General features: G+C 41.4%; 1 long non-coding RNA gene across 2 annotated transcripts; it reads right to left on the reverse strand.

Moving 5' to 3' along the window:
* Positions 1-5,131: 5,131 nt before the first annotated feature.
* On the reverse strand, positions 5,132-13,229 carry LOC141127741 (uncharacterized). Of its 2 annotated transcripts, none has more exons than XR_012241588.1 (3): positions 12,619-13,229; positions 7,058-9,049; positions 5,132-5,817 (listed from the first exon to the last, which is right to left on the reverse strand). It is a non-coding gene; the product is annotated as an uncharacterized lncRNA (long non-coding RNA). The 2 variants fall into 2 exon arrangements; XR_012241589.1 differs by lacking the exon at positions 12,619-13,229 and adding an exon at positions 10,831-12,598 and having other exon boundaries at positions 7,058-10,793.
* Positions 13,230-16,784: the final 3,555 nt, after the last annotated feature.

Raw genomic sequence — 16,784 nt, forward strand, 5'->3', positions numbered from 1 at the left:
TTCAAGAAGCTAAACAGCAAAAATAGTCAAAAATGCATAAATGACTATCCTGAATAAAAAAAAAAAAAAAAATACAATAATATGCGAAAAGATGTAAAGACAATGATAAAAGTGCAGATGAATATCTGCTTTTGATTCAAGCACTTTTATCACTTTTTCACATATTATCGCATATTATTGTATTTTTTGGGTTTTTTTATTCGGAATAGTCATTTATGCATATTTGTCTATTTTTGCTGTTTAGCTTCTTGAATTAGTGCACTTTATCACTGTTTCACATATTATCGCATATTACGGCAATTTTTGTTTTGTGTTTTTTTTTTTTTAATTAGGGATAGGCATTCATGCATATTTGTCTATTTTTGCTGCTTAGCTTCTTGAATTAGCGCACTTCATCACTGTTTCACTTATTATCGCATTTTTTTATTTTTTTTTTAATAGAGGGATAGTCATTCATTCATATTTGTTTATTTTTGCTGCATAGCTTCTTGAATTAGTGCACTTTATTATTATTGTTATTACATATACTCAAAAACACAGGGCATTCCATGATGGGAATCGTTGTTTTCAGATCGAGGGGCAACAGATGCATAAATACAGAAATTGCAGAGAATATCCCAGCCAGGAATAAAGCTACAGAAGACATCAACAGAATGTAAGAGGGAAATGGTAGACATTGCACACAATGCAGGAGACAAATCTAGCATTTATAGACCAAGCTCAATAAAGCACAATAGAAAAACCAGTAGTGGGGGAACCCCCCGGTCTTCTCTCTGCTTTACTGTCAGGGATATAAGGCATGCCTAGACCAGAAAGGTCATATGACCTGAGACCTCTGTAGAGTGAGGTGAGACCAGTATAAATGGTGACAAAAGTATCCACCTTGTCCTATTTTCCATGAAAGGGATCTCTCTGTATACAGCACAATGCATGGGTCTCTCTGTATAGAGCACAATTAAATAATCTCACTGTATACAGTACAGCACAGTCCTCTGAGGTTCCTATTTCCATCTCTCGTTAAATACACACATTTTCTGCTAAATCTCAGCATATTAACAAGGAAAAATAAAACATTCCAAATTATGCTACACCAATGGGATATTGGGGTTACTCAATCCTTGATTTCTTCCTCCCTGAACTTCATGTCAGATCTCATGGTTACCACTCCCCTCTCTGCACATCACTCCTACAGTGATTCAATGGCTGCCATTGCAATTAAAGAAAAATCTTACACACAGCAGGGAGCAATGATGAAAATACAGCTGCAGTGACCCCTGTGGTGGGATAACTTACACAACATAACTGAACCAGAACTTTCAGAATGTTTGCAAAGAAAGTTGATCTGGAGTCATGCAATGTGGACTTGCTGCAGCATAATTACTTGCTATCTGGGATTGTTTCAGAGAAACAAATATTTTTTGTATGATAGATGAATTATTTTATGCAATGACACAGGGTTTATCATTATATATGATTGCTGGAGTGAATGTATTTCACACATGTACAGTAAGGGATTAGATTAATAGCAGTGGGTTCACTATCACCAGATTGTGGGATTATAGATTTGTGCTGCTTGCTTCTTTTTTCTTGCCAAAAACTGAGACTTGCGGGTCTCTTGCTGTAGACTTGTGGGTCCCTTGCTGTAGACTTGCGGGGCTCTTGCTGTAGACTTGAGGGGCTCTTGCTGTAGACTTACCACTACAACTTTGCTCTTGCTAGTGACTTGCCATGCAAATTTGCATTGAAAACGTGTCAACTAGAACTTGTGCTTCAAGTGCTCTGCAAGTGTACAACTTTCCAGGGAAGATGTGCAGCAAGTTGACAAGACTTACAATTCAATACTGCCACAAATGTGTGGCAAGTTATCCTTGCTATCTGAGTAAGTACATGACTGGCAAAAATAATTGCACTGGGACATGATTCTCTATCTTCAACGCAGAATACCATCTTAAAGGAGTACTATCACTAAATAATATTATGCTACTCCAGCCCTGGGATCACAGCCCTAAAGGCTGCACCTTAAAAATTAGGTTCATATGGAAGATACCACTTTTTTTTAAATGCGACAGCTTTCCTTTAACCTTATTCAGCTATAATATATATATTTTTATATTAGTCTTTTCATTTTAAATTAAGGAAAGTATTTCAGGATGGCTGCTGCCTATCGTAGCGAAGGCTGCACTCCAGTGCTGCAGGTTTTCAACACCTGACTCATGCAAGCAGTGCCAGTATCAGGGCAGTTATATCACTGTAAATTGATTCCAGTCCACTAAGGAAACATGCACCATAAAGTTTTTTTTGGACAATATGTTCACAATCACTTACATTTAGAAGTAATTAAAGTCAATTTCTGGCATCGTATGAAATTTTTTTTAGTGCATGTCCAATCGGATAATATCAGATGAACTGTCATGATCGAAAGCTCTGTACTAATGATCCGATTATTGTACGATTTTCTGATCATGTGAATGGGGCTTTAGTCACAAGTATTTAGAAGCAAAGCACAGCACAGCACAGTAGTCAAGGTAATATAATTAGTTGCATATACAGCCCAGATTTGTGGGTTATATAGTTTCTTCTGGTTGTGTCCATAGTCGTGAAATAGTAATCAACTGGGGCATCATGGCTGTCATTTACAGCGTGACTCTGAACTGCACCAATGCCTTAAGAAGCAGTTAAAGAAGAGCTGCAGTCTGCTCACAAAATTTGTAATAAAAACATCTTTGCCATTCTGAAGCTTTCCTCCAACTACTTTGCATATTATTTTATATATACTATGATTCTGTACTTGCCAAATATGCTGCGGAAATCTCCCTCCACTGAGTCTGGCTGCATCCATTTTAACTGTGGGCAGCTGAAACCACTGCCTGTTCACTTCCTAGATTTACACAGACACACAGAGGCACACATCAGCTCTGCAGCTCTTATTGGCCCTCTTATGACTCACCCCCCCACCCTCCCTTCCTGGCAAACTCTCACGAGAGTGAGAGAGAGAAAGAGCTGTGCATGATGTCATAAGCCTAGGCTTTTTACCAGACAAGAAACAGGAAGTGTGCTGTATAAGGTATTTACTGGCAGAAAAAAATATGTTTTACTATCCAAAGTTAAAACAACAAGGGCAGAAGATTTAATAGATGGAAAGATGAAAAATGACTGAAGTTCTGCTTTAATGTAAGAATGAGTTTCTTTGAAATACAAGACACTAGAGGTTTGGTGAATGCAGCTTTGTCTGAAGTAAAAAATTATAAAAGCTATGAAGCCCAAAGAATGGCAGCCATTCCTGTTTTTGACTATGAAATAAGAACCTATTTACCCGGTTCATGACCGGCTCACACAGATATACTGCGACAGAATGGCTCTCCTGAGCAAAATCCCATATATATATATATATATATGGCCAGGAGAGCCCCCAGAGGGCACGCCCGCTGCACAGCAGGGGGCCCGATGTGTCTGCCGGCCTCGCACGATCGCGTGCACGAGAGCCAGCATGGGGATTTGTGTGTGTAAACACACAAATCCCTGTGCTGTCAGAGCAGAGAAGACAGATCGTGTGTTCCTACAAAGTAGGGACAGCGATCTATCATCTCTCCTAGTTAGTCCTATCCCCACACAGTTAAAGCACAGTGAGGGAACACACAGTTAACCCCTTGATTGCCCCCTAGTGTTAACCCCTTCCCTGCCGATGACATTTATATAGTAATCAGTGCATATTTATAGCACTGATCGCTCTATAAATGTTAATGGTCCCAAAAATGTGTCAAAAGTCTCCGATCTGTCCGTCACAATGTTGCAATACCACTAAAAATCTCAGATCACCGTCATTACTAGTAAAAAAATAACAATATATAAAACCTCCATAAAAATGCCATAAATCTTTCCCATATTTTGTAAACGCTATAACTTTTGCGCAAACCAATCAATATACGCTTATTGCAATTTTTTTTACCAAAAATATGTAGAAGAATACATGTTGGCCTAAACTGATAAAGAAATTTGTTTTTTAAAAAAAATTGGGGGGATATTTATTATAGCAAAAAGTAAAAAATATTGTTTTTTTTTAAAATTGTCACTCTTTTTTTGTTTATAGCGCAAAAAATAAAAACTGCAGACGTGATCAAATACCACCAAAAGAAAGCTCTATTTATGGGGAAAAAAAGGACCCAATTTTGTTTGGGTACAGCATTGCATGACCGCGCAATTGTCAGTTAAAGCGATGCAGTGTCAAATTGTAAAATGTACTCTGGTCAGAAAGGGGGTAAAATCTTTTGGGGCTGAAGTGGTTACAGGCTGCATAGCATGGATGGAGGAATCTGTTAGCCTGCTCTATGATTGCTTGGCTAGCTTAACTGCATTTCAGCAAACATAAGAATGATTGAGGCTAGCCCCAAGCTTTTATCACATGTTCTAATCTACAATCATTTATTAATTCATCATTAAGCAAAGAATATTATAAACAAAGGAATCCCCTACCACTGAATATAAAGCCTGGTACACACCATTAGTTTTTTCCATTAAACCCAACAGGTTGAACAAAATAAAACTGTCAGCTCCGGTCTGAGCCACTGTACTAAAGATCTAACATTAGTACAGTGATTCCCCCCCTCTGACAGGGGGACGGCTCCCCCACCAAAATACTCCAATCAGCTTTCTTGGCCATAGGCTGAGAACGCTGATCAGGAGCCAGTGGGCTGATGGCTCTCCAGCATGCTCATCCGACAGAAGCCGGCCAAATGGCTGGCTTCTGTCGGACCGAGTGCCTTACACAGGCTTTAGGAGCTGAATATGTCAAAAAATAAGCAGCTGATGATGCGGTGATCTTATGGTTATGCTGTAGCGTTGCAACATACTTGGACTTTACTAAAGACTTAATAAAATCCAAATAAGTTTATCCATATCATGTCACAACACGTAATGCATGTGTTGCACCATGAGTACATGATGTACTTGCCTCTTGGGTGGGTAACAGTAGCTGGAAAGTATTGTTTTGTTAAATTGATAGAAATTCACAAGATTTGATGATATAAAGGGACTATGCTATAACTACTATTAGGGTTAATGTGACCATGTGTTTTGCTTGCGTCTAATCTAGCAAGGTTACTTTGCGGTATAAGCAAGGAAGCTGAGATCTCTGCAGTGTGTAAATGAGCTTTTACTATACAAAAATGCTGTGCATACAAAACTATTACAATATTAGGAATACAAATCAAGACTGACAGATATCTATCTATAACAAGCAAAATGCCTACCAAATAAACAGCTTATGGTCTTAAACAGTACAAATACACTTAAAAGTTACTTAACTCCGGTTACTGTGTAATTACAATCTACGTTGCTCCTGGAGGCCAGGCACCTTCTTCTTCGCTTATTACAGATTCTTCCTCCTGCTCTGGTGTTAATCCATTATAAGTAGGCTTCTATCAGTCTCTACTGCTCCTTTTATTTGGGCTTTTGTTTACCAGTTTGTTGACAATGGTTACAAACTAGTTTATCTTAACAACCAAACTGCCAACTGTTCCCATTGTTACCAAGGCATTCGTTTGAGAAACATCCTCAGATAAACCTGATCTCTGCAATCAAACTAGTCTGATTGCTATTCTATCACAGTCTTATAGAAAAATCGTATATTTTATATCAAACACAACACATTCCGCCCTTGGTTTTTCAGGTGTTTCAGTCTTTGGCTAAAAGTTAATTAGAAAGTCTATTCTAAAGTTCTTTACAAGTCCAGGCTTGTAATACATCAAAGGCCTTGCTCTCCACATTCTGTCCATCATGTAACCACTTTTCTCTGGTCTTATGGATCAAATCGTAGACAGCCTGTGGAGTGGAAAACAAAGCGGATTATCTGTTCCTTCTAATAATACATAAACAGTAGACCCTGGCCCCTTCAGCTACAATCTCTCCTCTAACTAGCTTCTTGCCTGGATCTCTGACCAACACTTTGCCACCTGCCTGTACCCACTTCTGACCCTCCCAAAGAACATCAATAGGGAGGAGAGGAAATATACAGATATTTCCTAGAAGATCACTGCTGTTTATTTTGGATGGTTTGATGTTATGTAGCCTCACTTTCCACTCTTGCTGAGAAGTATCCACTAACCATTCAGAGTCCCAGCCACTGTCTTGAAGCTCATCTGCCAATGCAAATATAACTTCAAACCTTCCTGCCAGATTCCTTCTCATTTCTAGATAGGCTTCGGCTTCAGATGTGTCACTCTTGGTGTCTATTTCATAGGAAGCAGTAACATGGTATCTGTTAAGCCCTGTTCTTTCAGGAATCTTACATAAATACTGAACTCTGAACTCCAGCTGTGGAATCTGTGCCCCAGCCCCTACCATCCTCTCATATGGTGTGCTTTTGGCTATTGGCCTAGAATTTAACCACATGACTGCCTGTGTGAGGACCCAATCCCATCCCCTTAGTGTTTGTGTGATTGTAAGCTTGCGTATCTGATCCTTTGTATCTTTCAATCAAACCAGTTGTCTGTGGATGGTATAGGATGTGGCACAACCAGTACACTCAAGAATCTTTGGCCCATTGCTGTACTGTTGATCCAGTGAAGTGTGAGCCCTTATCACTTTGGACTTGCTTGGGACAGCCATAAGCAACAACAAGTTTATGGAGCAGTTGAAGCATTGCGGCTTGATCTGCAGGTTTGCAAGGATGAACAAGCATAAATCCTGAATAGGTGTCCTGTAAGAGAACTATCGTGCTCTGGGAGCACTTGTGCACGCATGCACGCATGAGAGACTTGGCGGATCACAGACGTGCCAATGCGCGTACGCGAAGCAGTGTGCGTATCCGTAGGAGCGCATCCGCGCATCCCTTTGGCGCAAGAGGGACTACTTAAGGGGTGCACTGACCTGTAACAGATCCTGACTGATCTTCAGCTGTTCCTGTACCCATATCCTGTTGAATCTTGCTATTGCCTGCCTGATATCCGTTGCTGAACCTTGGCTTTCCTTGACCCTGCTTCTGGACTCCCCTATACTTCTGATTATTGGTTCCTGATTCTGGCTTCCTATTTGACCCTGCTCCTGATTGATGACTTGGTACCTTGCTGCCCGCCTGCTACCGAACCCGGATATCCTTGTGACCACGCTTCTGCCTCCTGTTTGGCTCAACGCTGTCTTCTGGGTGCCCGCAACAAAGTTCCTGCGACCTGCTGTAACTTTCTGCCTTCCAAGAGTTGCATCATCTGCTTCAAGCTTCCGGGGCTACATCTGCAGGCACTTGTGTTCCTCCTGTCCCTTGGGTACTTCTGTCTTAACTCCCAGCGCGACCCGGGTTGGCGATACAAGAGAGGCTGACCTCATCACTTCAGACTCCAGCCAGGTACGTGACATGTCCACTGCAGTACAACAATATCTCAGTCCATTGTTTCCCCCAGGGCAGGGGACCGATGAAGTCAATCTGCCAGATCTCTGCAGGCCTCTCTCCCCTCCTAATCGACCTAGTGGAGTACTTTTGCAATGGCCATTGTCGCACTTCTCCACACACACTGTACAGTTCCCTATTACAGTTTTTATCATGTCCATGGATATAAACAATCCTCTCTGCTGTGCCCATTCATATGTTGATTTCTGCCCCAAATGTCCAGATTGCTTGTGGGCCCTGTTGGCCAAGTTCATTAAGACAGGATCAATTGGCACAACTGCATTCACTTTGGCAATTTCATCTGCAACTCTGTTATAGTTCTCAAAGTCTGGGACCAAGGGCACATGTGCGTCAAGTCCCACTTTTATGGTGTGGGAGTAAGCTTCCTTCCAGATGTAGTCCCAGACTTCCCTGCCTCCCCACGCCACCTTTCCATTAATCATCGATTCATTGGACTTCCACGTGGGCATCCAAGTTGTCAGTCCTTTAAAGACTGCCCAGCTGTCAGTGTAGATAGTGACATGGGAAGAAGGATCCTCCTGAAGTCATCACTACAGCTTTCAACCCTGCATACTGACTGGACCCTCCAATTCTGGTCTCCTGCAGAGCTGTATCTGGGTTGTAAGCTGCTGCTGTCCATTCAACTATGGCTGAACCATCAGTGAACCACGCTGACTCCTTCATGTCTTCTGGCAGAGACTCAAAGGGTGGAGCCTCTTGAATGGGGGATGACTGCAGCTCAAGAATTTCTTCTTCTGGCCTCTTTCTTGAAGGTACCACTTCCATTTCATCGGTGTCTGGTTCTGGACTACAGCTGCCCTAGTGGTCAGTTCATTATCTTTCACCCATCCTGCTATTGGCAATGCAGTATGGATGGTGACTGTGTCCTGTCCTGTAATGGTCTCTACATGTTGAAGTGCTATGTAGGCCCCAAACAGGTACTACTCTAGGGGCGTGTATCTCTTCTGTGCTCCTGTCAGTTGTTTGGACCAAAATCCAATGAGTATTGCTCTCAGTTCTTTCTTTTCATTTGGCTGCCACAGACTCCAAGATATGGTACCATCCTACTCCCCTACATCCAGCTGAAATGGTACTCCTTGTCTTACGGGTCCCAATCCCTGATGCGGCAAAATGGCTTCTTTAGCAGCAAGGAATGCAGTCCACTGCTCTGAACCCCATGAGAACTCAACATTTTTCCTGTTAACATTGTATATAGGCCTCAGAATCAGTCCAAGATATGGTATGAACGATATCCAGAATCCCTCAACTCCAATGAACTTCTGTGCCTCCTTTTTAATAGTAGGGGCGACAGCGCCTGGATAGATTGCACAACTGTCTATGGAATTTTCCTGTGTGGCCCAGTCCATGTCATTCCTAGGAATTTCACCTCTGTGGCAGGTCCTTGGACTTTGTCTCTGTTGATAGCCCACTCTCTGTTCTCCAAGTGCTGTATCAGCAAGCACAGTGCTTCAGTTACATCTTCCTTTGTCCCAGAGATCATGATGTCATCAATGTAGTGAAACACAGCAACTTTCAAATGCAGGGTACTTAAATCTCGGGCAATCGGTCCATGACAAATCGTTGGAGAATGAACATAGTCTTCAGGAAGCACAGTGAAAGTGTACTGGCGGCCGTCCCACACCATAGCAAACTGGTCTTGACACTCTGGGTCTATCAAAATTGAAAAAAAAGCATTAGCCAGGTCTATCACAGCATGATATTCTCCTGCCTCTTTAGCAATTTTCTCAACAATTGAGATGATATCAGGTACAGCTGACTTCAATAGAGAAGCCACTTTATTTATACCTCTGTAATCCACAGTCAATCTATATGTCCCATCAGGTTTCTTTATTGGGAACACCGGAGATAAGAAAGGACTTACAGCAGGTCTAAGGATCCCTATTCTCAACAGTTATTGAATAGTCTCCCCAATTTCTTTGTGGCCTCCAGGAAGTCTGTATTGCTTGGGACAGACTGGCTTCTCTGGTGGAGGAATGTAGACAGAGGTCCATTTTGCATGCCCTCTGACCACAGCCTTCACCGCCCTAACCAGATACACTTTATCAGGATACCCAAATGTGAATGTACCCCATTCAGTCTGATAAGACTAACCTTGAAGTACATTCATCCCAAAAATATTTTTGGATAACTCTGATACCACAACATTGGTCCAAAATCCTAGTCCCTTGCCTATAGCCAATTTCACCCGTGTCTCAACTGCTGGTGTGGTTTGTCCTCCCAAACCTTTTACATAAACCAAATCTGCTTTGTGATGGGAAGGATTTCCCTGCAAAAGTGTAACTTCAGCTCCAGTATCAATTAAAGCCATCGCATGTGTAGGAGATGACTTCCCCCACCATACAGTGACAGGTACATATGGGCATCGGCCTCCTGCTGTCACTGTCCTTACTGCTATTACAGGAGACCCACCTTCCCCTCATAAAGAATAAGGAACCTCTCAATCCCCTTTCACTTATTCTCTCTAACTCCTCCCCAGGATAAAGGGATTTGGGTTTGGGTTCATGTTCAGGTTTAGGAATCGGTTTGGGGCTAACAGGAGGGATCTGTTCTGTTTTCTCTAAGTCTAGGCTGATGTTATCTTCACTTGGAGTAGTGTTTCTAACCCTGACAGTTTTCCCTACTAAATGTTTCCACCTCTTCAGCATTTCTGCAGTAGAAATCCCATCTATCTCATCTTTAAGTACTCCTGCCTTTAATAGGTCCACCCACATTTCTTTCTTAGAATTAACTAGCCTGGTTTTCTCTTCACCTCCCGTCTTCTCTCCCACTTTCCCTTTCTTTTCTGTAAAAGTTATTTTCTGCTTGTATTCTTCCTGTCTGGCCTTGACCTTATTTACTGCCCTGACTGATTTTGTTTTAGTCTCCTCTAGCTCTCCCAACTGGCTTAAAAGGGTAGTGGCTTCATGAATCTTGCTGTTTAATCCCAGGCCTCCCAGAAATGACAATAAAGGAGCCATGAGATTAAATGGCGCAGACCTCATCAGCTTAGAGCACAGAGCAGACGTAAAAGGTTCCATATCTGGACCCATCCACTCTGGAAATGTATTTAATACGGTTATATATCATGTAACCTGGAAATACCCTCTCCTATTGATCTCCAGGAGTAGGTATTTTCCAGGTCAGTAGGACTAGCGTATACTCAGACTATTCCATCTCTCACGAGGTCTAACAGTGAAAAATTCACACTAAACTTTTGGGCTTTTCGCATTGGCTGATGCAATTGTGGATCATGGGTTAACACTCCCATAGCCACTGCTTCCTTATCTGACAAAACAATACTGTCCACCCCTTCATTCCACAAGTGTAGGTGCCAACTCAATAGGTGCTCCCCAGACCTTTGTTTGTATTTTTTTTGCCAGCTCATGGAGTTCAGCTTCTGTAAACTACCGTACTTCTTCAAATTCAACATCTCTGGGGTTGTGATAATGCACCTCCCCATCTGCCACATCCTCTCTATCATGTTATCGTTTCCTATGCTTAGTAATGAGTAGACATGTGCGTTCGTTTTCGTCCGAATGCATTTTCGTCCGAATTTCAGGTATTTTCGCTATCGTTTTAACAAACGATAACAAACGTGCAGAATCTGAAAACTGAAAGATCAGACATAAACAAATGCTTTATTTTCATTTTCGTTGCAACAACAGTTCGATATAGATAGGAGATTCGACATGACGCTGACAATACGATCTGTGTCCATCAAACCTGTGGTTGAATGTGCCTAACCTTAGCTCTATTAGTCCAAGATTATTCTACATAGAGAGAAAAGATTCGACATAGAGAGAAAAGATTCGACATTATAGAGGCAATAGCAAAAAAGGTTGAATGTGCCTAACCCAACTCTATTAGTCCAAGATTATTCGACATAGAGAGAAAAGATTCGACATGAAGATTCGATGAAGCAGTCCTCATGAGCGGACATTTATGGTCGAATTCTTCACCCATAGGCTATAGAAGAATTCTAATGTTGGTTGACTAGTAATAATAATTAATAAATATAATTATTACTAGTGTCATACAACATTAGAATTCTACTATAGCTTGTAGGCGGAACATTCGACCGGAAATGTACGATTGCGGCATTGTACAGTTTAGCTGCTCCGTCAAATCTTAGAACATTCGACAGACACCATAAGCCTTCAATGACAGATTCAACCTCAATTATTTTGGCTTTTCAAACAAATGCATTTTTTAACGGAACTAAATAAATAAAAACAAATTTCGGGAGTAACTAAATAAATGTATTTTTCGGACGAAAGCGAAATTCCAAAACAAAATATTTCAGTGTGCACATGTCTGTCTAGTAATGAGAGGTCTGGCATATTTTTTCTTTCCCACTAGCAGATCATCACCTGAAATATCAAACTCTATCTCCTCATCCTCACTATCATTTGAGGAGAGCACATCCTCACAATCCCAGTTTTGGAATGTGATAATGGCATGTACCCTGGCTTTTTTAACAGGTTTACAGCCCTTCCTTTTCCTTAAGTCATTAATTGATTTGGTCATGAGGGCTGCACACTGCTCTTGCAAATCATCAGCCCGACTAGCGGTTGAACATACACTGAAGCAACTGCTAGCTGGTCTTTTAATACCTTAACCTCTGCCTCTGCCTTCTCTCTTCTATGTGATGCGGTATAAATAGCATGAAGGAAGTACCAACTCACTGTGGACACTGTCCTCTTCTTTTTTTTACCTAAATCCAACCCCTTAAGGCTAAAATCTACAAAATGATCTGAGATTTTATCACCCCGAGTCATATTCAAGGAAGAAGCATATTTCACAAATTCTTTAGCAAGAGGCTCCCACTCATTGTCTCTGGCCCAGATAGGTAAGCTGCACACTTCCTTCTGGCCACCAGAACCCTCTGCAGCCTTGCTTTTTCTAAACAGCTTACACAGCATTTTTACCTAGCACACAACACACCGCAGAAAAAAACCACATCTGCTTCAGTTGAATTATAGCACAGATCACAGCACGAGCCCCCAAATTGTTTTGCTTGCATCTATCTAGCAAGGTTACTTTGTGGTATAAGCAAGGAAGCTGAAACCTCTGCAGTGTGTAAATGTGCTTTTTACTATACAAAAATGCTGTACATACAAAACCTTTACAATATTAGGAATACAAATCAAGACTGGCAGAATTCTATAACAAGCAAAATGCCTAACAAATAAACAGCCTATAGTCTGTAACAATAGAAATACACTTAAAAGTTACTTAACTGTGTAATCATGATCTCCGTTGCTTCTGGTGACCAGACACCTTCTTCTTTGCTTATTACAGATTCTTCCTCTTCCTTTGGTGTCATTATCAGTATCAGTCTCTACTGCTCCTTTTATTTGGGCTTTTGTTTACCAGTTTGTTGTCAATGGTTACAAACTAGTTTACCTTAACAACCAAACTGCCAACTGTCAACAGTTCCCACTGTTACCAAGGCATTCGTTTGAGAAACATCCTCAGACAAACCTGATCTCTGCAATCAAACTAGTCCGATTGCTATTCTATCACAGTCTTATAGAAAAATCATATATTTTATATCAAACGCAACACACCATGCATAGTGAAATATTGACATGAGATATTTTCTCCTAGCTCTCCGCCCAGCTTAATTTTTCAGTTGCAGGATATTTTTATATAGCCAATATTTATGTCAAACACATAAAACGTCAAGGTCAAATATATCATGGTCACATGTTGCCTGTTCCACATTTTTCATAATCCCAAATATGTCATTATTTGTTGCTTGATCACATGACAGTGGTTATATCTATGTAGATTAGATATCAACACACACAACTTTTTTTCTTCCTCTTATTTAACAAATCCTCTAAACCATGAGCAGACTGAACCTCTGCAAACAGGAATAAACCAAATCAAACAGGTAATGAGAGACAAGGCCCGCTGTCCTTAGCTAAAAAGGAGAAGTAATGTGTTCTCATAATGTCATGTGCTCTTAAATGTTTTCACAAGAGTAGCTTTCACCGTGGGAATTAAAGCTCCTGTAATAAAACCGAAGTTCACACTAAACTGCTCAGCCTCAAGTATTTCTTTTGCAATCTGATTTATATTCTTTTGTAATGTACACTCATTCTTGTAATGTTTACTGTCTTGTTAAAATTTATGGCATAATTAGTAAAAAGTTCTATTTTCAGTAAAGCCAAATAAAAATTGATGATACAACAAATGATTCCATAAAATGGTAGATGTACACAAGATGTGCTGTCACAATGTGACTTTTATGATCTATTATTTTTATGGTTATTTTTTTTATAAACACATGTGCCGTGACCAACTAATAGTGCCTTTGCTGTAAAATAAATAAATGCAAAGAGAGAGAGGGAAAATGCACAGTAGCCAGCCATGCTACTATTATTGAGCATCAAGTAAACAAATAGACAGAGGAAGGTGAAATGAGGTTGCATGCATCCAGTGTCAGCTGGGAATAAATTACCTTAGTTGGCACGGTAGTTGGCTGAATGTTAGATCAGAACATGCCCCACTAGAAAACATCATTTGTACAGTTAAATACCTGCATTCATGGTACAGGGACAAGGCAGAGCATTAACACAATTTAAAAAGAAAAAAACGACAAATCAGATTTCCTTTGGCCCTTCCCAACTCCCCCCGAGACATGCAATAAATAGCAGCTTAACTCAAAATCAGATCAGGCAGTGATTGGGATTGGTTGCCAGAGGTTACAGCATATTATTACTGCTCATTGACTGGATACTAGAGGTTACAGCACACCATTTATCATTTCTGCTAACCGATTGGTTGCTAGAGGTTACTGTACATCCTTACCACTCACTAATTGGTTGCTAGAGGTTACATGCTTACCGCTCACTCATTGGTTGCTAGAGGTTACCTGCTTACCACTCACTGATTGGTTGCTAGAGGTTACATGCTTACTGTTCACTCATTGGTTGCCAGAGGTTACATGCTTACCGCTCACTTATTGGTTGCTGGAGGTTACTGCACATTATTACCTGTCAGTGAGCTATGTACAGAGTGTAGCATTTAGGGGTGAGCTATTTATGGAGTGCAGGATTTAGGGGTGAACTATGTACGAAGTGCAGGATTGAGGGGTGAGTTATGTACGGAGTGCAGGATTGATGGGCGAGCTATGTATGGAGTGCAGGATTGAGGGGTGAGCAATGTATGGAATGCAGGATTGAGGAGTGAGCTATGTACAGAGTGCAGGATTGAGGGGTAAGCTATGTACAGAGTGCAGGATTGAGGGATGAGCTATGTACAGAGTGCAGGGTTTAGGGGTGAGCTATGTATGGAGCTCAGGATTGATGGGTGAGCTATGTACAGAGTGCAGGGTTTAGGGGTGAGCTATGTACAGAGTGCAGGGTTTAGGGGTAAGCTATGTACAGAGTGCGGGGTTTAGGGGTGAGCTGTGTACAAAGTGCAGGGTTTAGGGGTGAGCTATGCACAGAGTACAGGGTTTAGAAGTGAGCTATGTAAAGAGTGCAAGGTTTAGGGGTGACCTGTGTTCGGAGTTCAGGGTGTAGGAGTGTGTTGTGTGCATAATATATGAATAAAATGAATCTGAATCCAATATAATTAAATGGTGAGAGGACTCAACCAGTAATAGGGTGTTACCGATTTGTCGGTTGGGACAGGATACCTCAAGAGCAAATAAACATATCACATATCCATATCACTGGAATATAGGAAAGGAGGCTGGGATAAAAAGAGATAACCCAAGAAAGCAATAAGGAGAGTCCACCACAGTATATCATTGGAAATATCTAACAAGCTTTATTGATCTTCAAATAGTATGTTAAAAACCACTAAAAAATGACATAAATAGCATTAATGTGGAGTCATTTACCCAAATACCCCACAATAAAAAGAAACACAAACATACAATTGGACAAAGTTGTCACAAAATGGCGCCAAAACTGGAAACGCTATGCACACTGCACATGCACACCCAGTACACAATGTTATTCTATAGTGCTGCTTTGGTATTAAGCCAAAAAATATCATATATATATATAGATATATATATATATCTATATATATCTATATAGATATATATAGATATATATATATATAGATATAGATATCTATATATATATAGATATATATCTATATCTATATATAGATATAGATATATATCTATATCTATATAGATATAGATATATATCTATATATCAGAGCATGAGGCTGGTGCTGGCGCTACCTCCATTGATGCATTTCGCAAACACAACTGTGTGCTTTTTCAAGACATATGACATGAATTATCCCAGTCATTTTAAAGGACCCAGTGTTCAATAGGGATGAGCCGAACACCCCCTGGTGTTTCTTGAAACTATCGATGGCCCCCACTGAGACCACCGCCTGTGGAAGGGAATTCCACATCCTTGCCGCTCTTACAGTAAAGAAGCCTCTACTTAGTTTAAGGTTAAACCACTGCTTAGGGGACAGGAGCCACACTGGGGCAGGGATTCTGTCAGCTCTGCAGGGGCAGGCTCGGAGGTGGTTGACGCCACGCCAGCTTCAGCCAGGAATGGTTGTATGCGACAATGGCACCATGTTTCCTTGTTTGGCACACATCCTGAATTTGGTGGTGCAGTGGTTCTTGAGCAGGTACCCAGGCTTACAAGATCTCCTGAGGCAGGCCAGAAAAGTCTGTGGTCATTTCCAATGGTCATACAATGCCAGTGCTCGACTGGCTGACATTCAAAGGGAATGCAACCTGCCCACTAACCGCCTCATTTGTGACATGTCCACCAGGTGGAAGTCAACGTTGGCAATGCTGCAGCGGCTGTACATGTAGCAAAGTACCATCAATGAGTACCTGTGTGAGTATGGCACCAGGACAGGGTCAGGGGAGCTTGGCTTCTTTTTGCCACGCCAGTGGCTACTGATCAAGAATACATGCACTGTTCTGTCACCATTTGATGAGGCCTCGAGGATGGTGAGCAGCGACAATGCATGCATCAGTGATACTGTCCCTCTTGTCTTCCTGTTGGAGCACACGCTTCATGGAATAATGAACAGGGCACTTGAGGCAGAACAGTGTGAGGAAGAGGAGGACTTCCTTACCTCTCAAGGCCCCCTTTATCCAGATATTATTCCTGCAGGCCCACCAAACACACAGGAAGAAGAGGAGGAGGAGGAGGATTGTTTCAGTATGAACGTGGAGGATAACACTCAGCAGCAGTCTTCAAGGGATGGTTTTCAGTCCACAGAAACCCAAGGAGTTGTACGTAGCTGGGAGGAGGTTGTTATGGATCATGTGATCCTTAATGACCCAGAGGACTCAGAATCGGATGCCTCTACAAACTTTCGCAGGCTTTGCAGAATCAGGGAGGCCATGCAGCATAAGGACCCTAGGATTCGTGATATCAAAGAGAAGGAATCATTACTGGCT

This window comes from Aquarana catesbeiana, linkage group LG02 (assembly GCF_042186555.1).
Source record: "Aquarana catesbeiana isolate 2022-GZ linkage group LG02, ASM4218655v1, whole genome shotgun sequence".
NCBI classification, from domain to species: domain Eukaryota; kingdom Metazoa; phylum Chordata; class Amphibia; order Anura; family Ranidae; genus Aquarana; species Aquarana catesbeiana.